General features: G+C 43.8%; 1 long non-coding RNA gene across 1 annotated transcript in view; it reads right to left on the reverse strand.

Moving 5' to 3' along the window:
- Positions 1-2,168, reverse strand: part of LOC143809650 (uncharacterized) — a 45,784-nt gene extending 43,616 nt beyond the window's left edge. The window contains exon 1 of the long non-coding RNA XR_013222365.1: positions 2,085-2,168. This is a non-coding gene — a long non-coding RNA (uncharacterized LOC143809650). The remainder of the gene's footprint in view (positions 1-2,084) is intronic.
- Positions 2,169-11,827: the final 9,659 nt, after the last annotated feature.

Genomic DNA, 11,827 nt, shown 5'->3' on the forward strand with positions numbered 1-11,827 from the left:
AAGATTAAATGATCTCTAAAAGGGCTAAAAAGAAAGATGACACATTTCCTTTGTATTTTAAGCAAAATATATACAGTCATTCTTTTTACACTTTAAAAATTACAAAAAGGAAAATTGGCCACTGTAAAAGTTTGGGTGCCCTGCATGGTTAGCACCTAGTAGAACCCCCTTTTGCAAACTTGTAAATGCTTTTTGCAGCCAGTCAAGAGTTTTTCAATTCTTGAATTTTCATCCATTCTTCCTTGGAAAATTCTTCCAGCTCTGTGAGATTCCTGGATTGTCTTGCATCCTCTGCTATTTTGAGGTTCAGCCACAGATTTTCAATGATGATCAGATCAGGGGATTGTGAGGGCCATTGTAAAATCTTCAGCTTGTGCTTTTTGATGTAGTGTATTGTGGATTTTGACATGTGTTTAGGATCAGTATCAATTTGTAGAAGCAATCTTCTTATCAAATTCAGCTCTTTTTACAGATGGTGTTATGTTTGCATCAATAATTTGCTGAAATGTATTTAAACCATTCTTTCTTCTACATGTAAAATGTTCTCCATGCCATTGGCTGCAACACAAACCAAAGTATGATTGATCCACTCCCCATGCTTAATGGTTGGCGAGATGTTCTTTTCCTGAGATTCTCTGCCCTTTTTCCTCTACACATACCCTTGATCATTGTGGCCAAAGACTTCTATTTTAACCTCATCGGTCCATAGGACTTGTTTTCAAAATGCATCAGGCTTATTTAGATGCTTTTTTGCATACTTCTGATGCTGAATTTTACGGTAAGGACCAAGGAGATGTTTTGTTCTAATGACTCTTCCATGAAGGCCATACTTGTGCAGATGTCTCTGAACAGTAGAACAATGTACCAAAACTCCAGAATCTGTTAAATCTTTCTGAAGGTCTTTTGCAATTAAGCAGAGGTTATGATTTGCCTCCCTAGCAATCCTATGAGCATCTCTCATTGAAATTTTGCTTGGTCTTCCAGACCTTATCTTGACCTCCACTGTTCCTGGTAACTGCCATTTCTTAATTACATTTCGAACTGAGGAAAGGGCAACTTGAAAATGCTTTGCAATTTCCTTATAGATTTCTCCTGCTTTGTGGGCCACCACCATTTTAATTTTAAGAGTGCTAGATAGCTACTTAGAAGAACTCAGGCTGCTTTTTTTAACATAAGGTTAGGGGAGACTCGGTATTTATAAACCTGGGAAATTTTCATTATTTGGCCTTTTGTAATGATGATAGTGAACAAGCCATAGCCCCAACAGGCTAATCAAGGTGTGAAACCTTGGTCAAAGTTATCTGAGCACACAAATCTCCAAGGGTGCCCAAACTTTTGCTTCTGCCAATTTTCCTTTTCGTAATTGTTAAAATGTTTAAAAAAATGTCAATGCAGGTGCAGAAGTACCAGAGGTCACAGCAATGCACAAAGTCATAGACAAGCCAGAAGTCAGAGCCAAACAGGAGCGCGGTATCCAAAATGTGAGACGTAAGACCAAGTCGAGGTACAAGCCACAAGTCAAAGCCGGTCGGGGAACGAGGTATCAGAGACAGAAAGCAAGAGGCGGGGTTCAGAGATCAGGCCGAGTCATACACTGTAAGGAAAACCACCAGACGAACACTAAGTCAGGGATAGGGAACGGGTCTCACACAAATACGAGAAGTCAGAGGCAGAAGGATCACCAGGGTATACAGGTCAGCTGCTCTAGCCTGGAAGCATGAACTATCCCTGATGCTGGCCAGCAGACTGCAGAGGACTGAAAAAGCCCAGCTAGCTCCAAAACAAGGGAGTTAACCCCTGCATGACCAGTCCAGAGAGAGGATAGCAGAAAAAAAAACCTCTGGACTGGATCATGACATCATTATTTTTCATTTGTTCTTTTTAATTTGTGTTTTGCACATATATATATAAATATATGATTTATCACTGTGTAAGTATTTCTCTTATATGTACTAATGTACCAACTGCCAGTTCCTAGTTATATACTGGTCTATTGCAGTTTACGCCAAGCTGTTCAGTGTCTATTACTGTGATTTAGCCATTAATTATACATGCTGAAACTTGGCATATACACAGCTATTTACCGTGGACCTGTATGCATGCGCACCCTGTCCTTGCTATCCACGCTGGCTCTTTGGGTCTCAATGCAGCAAATAACGTCAGATCACATGGTGTGTCATGCGCTTCTGACATCACTTGTCATATGACACGGACACCAGCAGGCATCGAGGTTGCCACGGCAGCACATGCATCACTTCCAGTCCACAGTATTATACTATTGGCTCAGGCCCTCTTTTTAATAATTTTATAATAATAATAATTTTTATTTATATAGTGCCAACATATTCCGCAGCACTTTACAATTAAGCGGGGACACGTACAGACAATAAATTCAATACAAGTTAAGAAAATTTAAACAGTGACCTTAGGAGTGAGGTCCCTGCCCGCAAGCTTACAATCTACAAGGAAATGGGGGGGACGCAATAGGTGAAAAGTGCTTGTTATTTCAGGTCTGGCAATTATAGTAAAAAAGGATTTTCATATAAAGCTGCATGATCCGGTCATCAGCCCGTGTGTTTAAGTCCAATAGTCATGTATCAAGTGCAGTTATTGTGTGCATGGAGGGTGTGGAGACAGATGAATAGTAGGGTGCAGATTCAGAATAATATTTGGAAGGAGGGAACAGGGCAAAGTTAGTTTACTGAGTAGTTGATGTGGTAGGCTTGTTTGAAGAGATGGGTTTTCAAAGCGCGCTTGAATAGGTCGGGGCTAGGTATCAGCCTGATCGCCTGGGGAAGTGCATTCCAGAGAGCTGGCGCAGCACGAGAGAAGTCTTGGAGATGGAGGTGCGAGGTTTGGATTACGGGGGATGTTAGCCTTAGGTCATTTGTAGAACGGAGGGCATGTGTAGGGCGATAGACAGAGATGAGAGAGGAGATATAAGGCGGTGCAGAACTGTGGAGAGCTTTGTGGGTGAGAGAGATGAGTTTATACTAAACCCTGTAGCGAATGGGTAGCCAGTGTAATGACTGGCACAAGATGGAGGCATCGGTGAAGCGGCTGGACAGAAATGTGACCCTGGCTGCCACATTCAAGATGGGTTGGAGAGGAGAAAGTTTGGTAAGAGGGAGACCGATCAGAAGAGAGTTGCAGTAGTCCAGACGAGAATGAATAAGAGCGACAGTAAGAGTCTTAGCAGTTTCAAAGGTGAGAAAAAGTCGGATTCTGGAGATGTTTTTAAGATGCAGGTGACAAGAGCGAGTGAGTGATCGGATATAGGGAGTAAAGGAAAGTTCGGTGTCGAATATGACCCCAAGACAGCGGGCATGCTGCTTGGGAATTATGGTTGAACACTCCAGGGTAATTTCGATGTTAGGTAGAGTGAGGTTAGTAGAGGGGAGAAACACAAGAAATTCAGTTTTGGAGATATTTAGTTTCAGATAGAGGGAGGACATAATGTTAGAAACAGCAGACAGACAATCCTTGGTATTTTGAATTAGGGTAGGGGTGATGTCAGGGGAAGAAGTGTATAATTGGGTGTCATCAGCATAGAGATGATACTGGAACCCAAATCTGCAGATTTTTTGTCCAATAGGGGCAGTGTATAGAGAGAAGAGGAGGGGGCCTATGACTGAGCCCTGCGGAACCCCGATAGTAAGGGGACGAGGAGAGGAAGAGGAGCCGGCAAAAGATACAGTGAAGGAGCGGTCAGAGAGGTAGGATGAGAACCGGGAGAGGGCTGTGACCTTGAGGCCTATAGAGCGGAGCATAGTGAGGAGGAGCTGGTGATCCACAGTGTCAAATGCGGCAGAGAGATCCAGGAGAATCAGCAGGGAGCAATGACCTTTGGATTTAGCTGTTATTAGATCATTAGAGGCTTTAATGAGGGCGGAGTGTTTCACTCCGTTTCAGTGGAGCGCAAAGAGCGTAAACCAGATTGTAAGGGGTTGAGAAGAGAGTTATCCGAGAGATAGCGGAATAGACGGGAGTGGACCAAGCGTTCCAGGAGTTTAGAGATGAAGGAAAGGTTAGAGACAGGTCTGTAGTTAGCAGTGCAGTTCTGGTCCAGGGATGGCTTTTTAAGTAAAGGGGTTATGATTGCATGTTTAAATGAGGAGGGAAAGATACTTGAAGAAAGAGAGAGGTTAAATATTTTAGTCAGGTGAGTGGTGACCACTGGTGAGAGAGACTGCAGGAAATGTGAAGGAATGGGGTCACTGTTGCAGGTTGTATGCCGAGCAGAAGCGAGGAGCTTTGAAACGTCTTCTTCTGAAACAGGCTCAAAGATGTCTAGTGAGCTTGAGGTGCAGCAGTGATGGGGATCCAGGCACTGAGGAGATTGGGCTGAGATATCCTGATGGATGTGGTTGATTTTTTCTAGGAAATAAGTGGCCAGATCCTCACCGCTGAGGTTAGTGATGAGGGCCTGTACTTTAGGTTTCAGGAGGGAGTTTAAGGTTTCAAAAAGTCATTTTGGGTTGTTGGATAGTGAGGTGATGAGGGTGGTGAAGTAGGATTGTTTGGCCAGATGAAGGGCAGAGTTATAGGTTTTGAGCACGGTAAAGCATCTCACACTAACATAGTCCTGCCCCATGAGGAAGGTTGGTTCAAAACACGCGTCAGGGCAGATACTCATGCATTCAGGAGCCCCTGCACACACTGGTGTCAATTCTAGGTAATATATATGACGTACGTATTCAGAAATGTTTTGTACAATTTTGCCAAATGCACACAATAGTAGTTACTATTTATTTTGACACACGACCACTTGGTTGTTGTGTAGGGTATTTGACTAGAATTCAAGTTTATATATTACCATTCTTGTTGATGTGATACATTGTATATACATATACGTTTCCCTTACCATGATTTTCTATTCAAGAAATGTTTTTGCAATTTTTACTAATGTTTGAGACTGTTGATCGTCATCTGTTCTGCTTTTACATGTATCTTTTATGACGATTTGTCCCTACCCCATTACTAGTTCTATTACAACATTCAGCATTTCGGATTTGTTATAATACTGTTTGTTTTATTGTGTACACATTGGATATTGGACATTCTTGCAAAAAAACAAAAGAAAAACGGAAAGCAGCACCATCAGCTGGTTAAATCACCTACACCCACTTGCTCAATGTCCTCCTATAGCGCGTTAAAGCCCATGCAGATATCAGGTGCTCCAACTGAAAAAATCCAAACATATGTATTATTGTGACATATTGTCAAAAGCAGGAACAATCAGGGAGAAACGTGATTCCACAAGAAGACGGCCGTTTCGCCCTTCCGCGCTTCCACGGGTCTTGATGTAAACTGTGGGTGGGTGGAATCTATTTAGCGTTTTCCGCCATAAGGTTACCACCCCTCCGACAGCGTCATCACAAAACCTACTTTTCCATTAAAACATAATGATTAAAACATAAGGTTAACAACTACTAGAAAATGACAACGTATGAATATATAGGATATAAATATACACAAATGAGTACAAAATAACAAAAGAAAATACATCACAAAATTATCGACACCTCAAGTCTCTCATTTAACCCTAGAGGTCCCGTGGCATTAACTCGCATTATCCACCTTCCTTCTCTTCTCAAAAGTATCTTATTATGAAGCCCTCCCTGCTCCGGTAAAGATACCCTTTCCAACCCAATAAAACGCAACACAGACGCATCACCCCCATGTTGTGCTCGCATGTGGGATATTAATCGAGGGACACCCTTCCCCGTGCTAATTGATTTAAAGTGCTCCCTGAATCTCAAAAAGAGGGGCCTAATAGTTTTCCCGATATAATAAAAGCCGCAAGGACAAAATAGTGCATATACTGTGTGTGTCGTCCTACACGATACTTTTGACAATATGTCACCATAAAGACTGGATATTAGCGGATGGTGAGTGCTCACTTTTCCTCAAAGACTTTTTGCTACATATGATATTGGACATTCTATCTCTTTCCTTGAGTAATTTGAGCACCCAGTAACAAGCAGATTTGTTAGGCAAAGCACCAGGAAATTCAGGAAAAGTTGAAAAAATTGAATGATAAAACCTATGGTGGGTATAACGGAGGCCATATTAGGTATTTCCTGCATTTACCAAAGTGGATAAATCAATATGTACTGGTAAGTTATTGTTTTGGTGTTCTTAAAAAAATGTTTATGCCACACTCATTTTGTTCTCTGGTACTGATGAGCGAATATACTTGTTACTCAAGATTTTTCGAGCATGCTCGGGGTCCTTCAAGTATTTTTTAGTGCTCGGAGTTTAGTTTTTCTTGCTGAAGCTGAATGATTTACATCTGATAGCCAGCATAAGTACATGTGGGGATTCCCTAGCAACCAGGCAACCCCCACATGTACTTATGCTGGCTATCAGATGTAAATCATTCAGCTGGGGCAAGAAAAACTAAAACTCCGAGCACTAAAAAATACTCGGAGGACCCCCGAGCATGCTCCAGAAATCTCGAGTAACGAGTATATTCGCTCATCACTATTCTTTTGTAATTACGATGATACACATTTATGACCATCCATATATAACTCATAAAATAGGCATTTTAGGAATTGGTGTGATTTATACTGCCATAACAAAAAGCGTACTGGATATTTTGTCTTTAGTTACCTAAGGCAAGACTACGACTCTCCATATTCTCTACTAGGGTTGAGCGAAACGGGTCGTTCATTTTCAAAAGTCGCCGACTTTTGGCAAAGTCGGCGTCTCATGAAACCGAGCCGATCCCAGCGTTGCATCGGCCATGCGGTACGCGACTTTCGCGCCAAAGTCGCGTTTCAATGACGCGAAAAGCGCCATTTCTCAGCCAATGAAGGTGAACGCAGAGTGTGGGCAGCGTGATGACATAGATCTCAGTCCCCACCATCTTAGAGAAGGGCATTGCAGTGATTGGCTTGCTTTCTGCGGCGTCACAGGGGCTATAAAGGGGCGTTCCCGCCGACCGCCATCTTACTGCTGCTGATCTGAGCGTAGGGAGAGGTTGCTGCCGCTTCTTCAGAAGCAGGGATAGTGATAGGCAGGGTACATAAAGCTGCAAACCGCTTGTGCTGTAGCGATTTCCACTGTCCAACACCACCTTTTGTTTGCAGGGACAGTGGAAGCTAAATTTTTTTTTCCTCAGCGCTGTCGCTCATTGGGCTGCCCTAGAAGGCTCCCTGACCCTGATAGGTGCGTTGCTGTGCCTGTGTGTGTACGACGCTGTGCAAACCAACTGCTTTTTTCAAAGCACAAATCCTCTTGTTCCTTCCTTTCTGCACAGCTATCTTTTTTGTTTGTCCACACTTTTTATTTAATTTGTGCATCAGTCCACTCCTTATTGCTGCCTGCCATACCTGGCTGAGATTACTGCAGGGAGATAGTAATTGTAGGACAGTCCCTGTTTTTTTTTTTTTTTTTTTTGTGGGAGATTAAGATTGGCATTTCTGCTAGAGTGCCATCCTTGTGTGTGCCATCTCTCACTCAGTGGGCCATAGAAAGCCTATTTATTTTTATTATTTGGTTTCTAAAGTCTCCCTGAAAAAAAAAAAAAAAATTCAAGCAGTGGGAGATTAATATTGCCCTTTCTGCTTGTGTTGCCACTCCTGACTCCTGTGTGTGCCATCTCTCACTCAGTGGGCCATAGAAAGCCTATTTATTTTTATTATTTGGTTTCTAAAGTCTCCCTGAAAAAAAAAAAAAATTCAAACAGTGGGAGATTAATATTGCCCTTTCTGCTTGTGTGCCACTCCTGACTCCTGTGTGTGCCATCTCTCACTCAGTGGGCCATAGAAAGCCTATTTATTTTTTTGCTTGATTTGGGTTCTAAAATCTACCTGAAAAAAAATCACTACATCAATCAGTGGGAGAAAAATATTGGCCTCAGGGCTTGTGTGCCACTCCTGACTCCTGTGTGTGCCATCTCTCACTCAGTGGGCCATAGAAAGCCTATTTATTTTTTTTGCTTGATTTGGGTTCTAAAATCTACCTGAAAAAAAATCACTACATCAATCAGTGGGAGAAAAATATTGGCCTCAGGGCTTGTGTGCCACTCCTGACTCCTGTGTGTGCCATCTCTCACTCAGTGGGCCATAGAAAGCCTATTTATTTTTTTTGCTTGATTTGGGTTCTAAAATCTACCTGAAAAAAAATCACTACATCAATCAGTGGGAGAAAAATATTGGCCTCAGGGCTTGTGTGCCACTCCTGACTCCTGTGTGTGCCATCTCTCACTCAGTGGGCCATAGAAAGCCTATTTATTTTTATTATTTGGTTTCTAAAGTCTCCCTGAAAAAAAAAAAAAATTCAAACAGTGGGAGATTAATATTGCCCTTTCTGCTTGTGTGCCACTCCTGACTCCTGTGTGTGCCATCTCTCACTCAGTGGGCCATAGAAAGCCTATTTATTTTTTTGCTTGATTTGGGTTCTAAAATCTACCTGAAAAAAAATCACTACATCAATCAGTGGGAGAAAAATATTGGCCTCAGGGCTTGTGTGCCACTCCTGACTCCTGTGTGTGCCATCTCTCACTCAGTGGGCCATAGAAAGCCTATTTATTTTTTTTGCTTGATTTGGGTTCTAAAATCTACCTGAAAAAAAATCACTACATCAATCAGTGGGAGAAAAATATTGGCCTCAGGGCTTGTGTGCCACTCCTGACTCCTGTGTGTGCCATCTCTCACTCAGTGGGCCATAGAAAGCCTATTTATTTTTATTATTTGGTTTCTAAAGTCTCCCTGAAAAAAAAAAAAAAATTCAAACAGTGGGAGATTAATATTGCCCTTTCTGCTTGTGTGCCACTCCTGACTCCTGTGTGTGCCATCTCTCACTCAGTGGGCCATAGAAAGCCTATTTATTTTTTTGCTTGATTTGGGTTCTAAAATCTACCTGAAAAAAAATCACTACATCAATCAGTGGGAGAAAAATATTGGCCTCAGGGCTTGTGTGCCACTCCTGACTCCTGTGTATGCCATCTCTCACTCAGTGGGCCATAGAAAGCCTATTTATTTTTTTTGCTTGATTTGGGTTCTAAAATCTACCTGAAAAAAAATCACTACATCAATCAGTGGGAGAAAAATATTGGCCTCAGGGCTTGTGTGCCACTCCTGACTCCTGTGTGTGCCATCTCTCACTCAGTGGGCCATAGAAAGCCTATTTATTTTTATTATTTGGTTTCTAAAGTCTCCCTGAAAAAAAAAAAAAATTCAAACAGTGGGAGATTAATATTGCCCTTTCTGCTTGTGTGCCACTCCTGACTCCTGTGTGTCATCTCTCACTCAGTGGGCCATAGAAAGCCTATTTATTTTTTATTATTTGGTTTCTAAAGTCTCCCTGAAAAAGAAAAAAAAAAAAAAACAGTGGGAGATTAATATTGACATTTGTGCTTGAGTGACAGTCCTGCGTGTGTGGCATCTCTGTGATTTGGTGCCACAGAAAACAGAGTGTGTAACATTGTGCCTGATTTTCCTTGTGGTCTCACCAACCTGTTAAGGGATATTGAAATCATACTGAAGTTATAGCTCACCGTGTAAGTTGTTTGACAGCAACAAATAAAGTTACTTTGGTTAAGTTTTTAAAACAAAACAATGAGGAAGTCTGGTGCAAGAGGTCGTCGTGGCCGTGGGCGTTCATTGTCAGCTGGTAATGATGGTAGTGGTAGTGGAGCATCAGGTGGTCGTGGGGATAAAAATATTCCACCTAAGTCTGGAGCTGTGGAGCCAGTTTCGTCGTCTGGCAACACAAGGCCTCGAACGCTCTCTTTTCTGGGAGTAGGAAAACCGCTTTTAAAGGCGGAGCAGCAACAGCAAGTTTTGGCTTACATTGCAGACTCAGCCTCTAGCTCTGGTAAATGTAAAAGCAGCGCGTCGCTTGTGGATGTTCACGGTCAGGGACAAGTCGCTTCCTTGTCCTCTTCAGCAAAAACTACAACAAGAGAGAAGGATGCAGCAGGCGACACAACGGGTTACTCCATGGAGCACTTTACACATACCGTCCCTGGCTTAGAAAGTGAAACACTTAACAGGCCATGCCCATTACAAGAAGATTCTGACATGGAGTGCACTGATGCACAGCCACAGCCAGAGTACTATGCTGCTCCTTTGACTCAGATCACCACATTGCCCTCTCAGGGTACTGATCCACAATCAGACCCTGATGAGACTATGTTGCCCCGCCACGAACGCTATACCACCGACCGACACAGTGACACAGACGAAGTTGCACACAAGCTCGAAGAGGAGGTAATAGATGACCCAGTTGTTGACCCCGATTGGCAGCCATTGGGGGAACAGGGTGCAGGCGGCAGTAGTTCAGAAGCGGAGGTGGAGGAGGGGCCGCAGCAGGCATCAACATCGCAACAGGTTCCATCTGCCGGGCCCGTATCTGGCCCAAAACGCGTGTCAAAGCCAAAACCTGTTGGAGGACAGCGTGGCCATCCGGTTAAAGCTCAGTCTGCAATCCCTGAAAAGGGATCCGATGCTAGGAAGAGTGCAGTCTGGCATTTTTTTAAACAACATCCAATTGATCAGCGCAAAGTCATCTGTCAAAAATGTTCAACTAGCTTAAGCAGAGGTCAGAATCTGAAAAGTCTAAATACTAGTTGCATGCATAGACACTTAACCACCATGCATTTTCAAGCCTGGACTAACTACCAAACGTCCCTTAAGGTTGTAGCACCCTCGGCCAATGAAGCTAGTCAGCAACGCAACATCCCTTCCGTCACTGTAAGACCACCATTTTCCGCACCACCGGCAGTATCTGTGCAGGTTTCTTTGCCAGCCAAAAGCAGTCAGGGTCAGGGAATCACCAGTTTTGTAGGAGGAAATATTGCATCTAGGTCACCGGCGGAAACAATACCGTCTCCAACCGTCTCTCAGTCTGCCATGTACACCGGCACACCCGAAAGTTCCTTGATCTCCAGCTCTCCAGTCCAGCTCACCCTACATGAGACTCTGGTTAGAAAAAGGAAGTACTTATCCTCGCATCCGCGTACACAGGGTTTTAACGCCCACATAGCTAGACTAATCTCGTTAGAGATGATGCCCTGCCGGTTAGTTGAAAGCGAAGCTTTCAAAGCCCTGATGGAGTACGCTGAACCACGATACCAGCTACCCAGTCGACACTTTTTTTCCGGAAAACCCATCCCAGCCCTGCACCAGCACGTTAAACAGCGCATCGTCCATGCACTCAGGCAATCTGTGAGTACAAAGGTGCACCTGACTACAGATGCATGGACCAGTAGGCATGGCCAGGGACGTTATGTGTCCATCACGGCACACTGGGTGAATGTGGTGGATGCAGGGTCCACAGGGGACATAAATTTCGGGACAGTTGTGCCTAGCCCACGGTCTAGGAAACAGTTGGCTGTAGGCGTTCGCACCCCCTCCTCCTCCTCCTCGTCCTCCTGCAGAAGCTACAGCTCTTCCACAGACCGCAGTCGGCCAACCACTCCATCGGCAGATGACACTGTTGCACACCAGTTGTCCCATTATGGGCCAGCTACTGGCAAGCGTCAGCAGGCTGTATTGGCTATGAAGTGTTTGGGCGACAACAGACACACCGCGGAAGTTCTGTCCGAGTTCTTGCAACAAGAAATGCAGTCGTGGCTGGGCACAGTAGATCTTGAGGCAGGCAAGGTAGTGAGTGATAACGGAAGGAATTTCATGGCTGCCATCTCCCTTTCCCAACTGAAACACATTCCTTGCCTGGCTCACACCTTAAACCTGGTGGTGCAGTGCTTATTGAAAACTTATCCTGGGTTCTCCGACCTGCTCCTCAAAGTGCGTGGACTTTGCTCACATATCCGACGTTCGCCTGTACACTCCAGCCGTATGCAGACCTATCA

Source organism: Ranitomeya variabilis, chromosome 2 (assembly GCF_051348905.1).
Source record: "Ranitomeya variabilis isolate aRanVar5 chromosome 2, aRanVar5.hap1, whole genome shotgun sequence".
NCBI lineage: Eukaryota > Metazoa > Chordata > Amphibia > Anura > Dendrobatidae > Ranitomeya > Ranitomeya variabilis.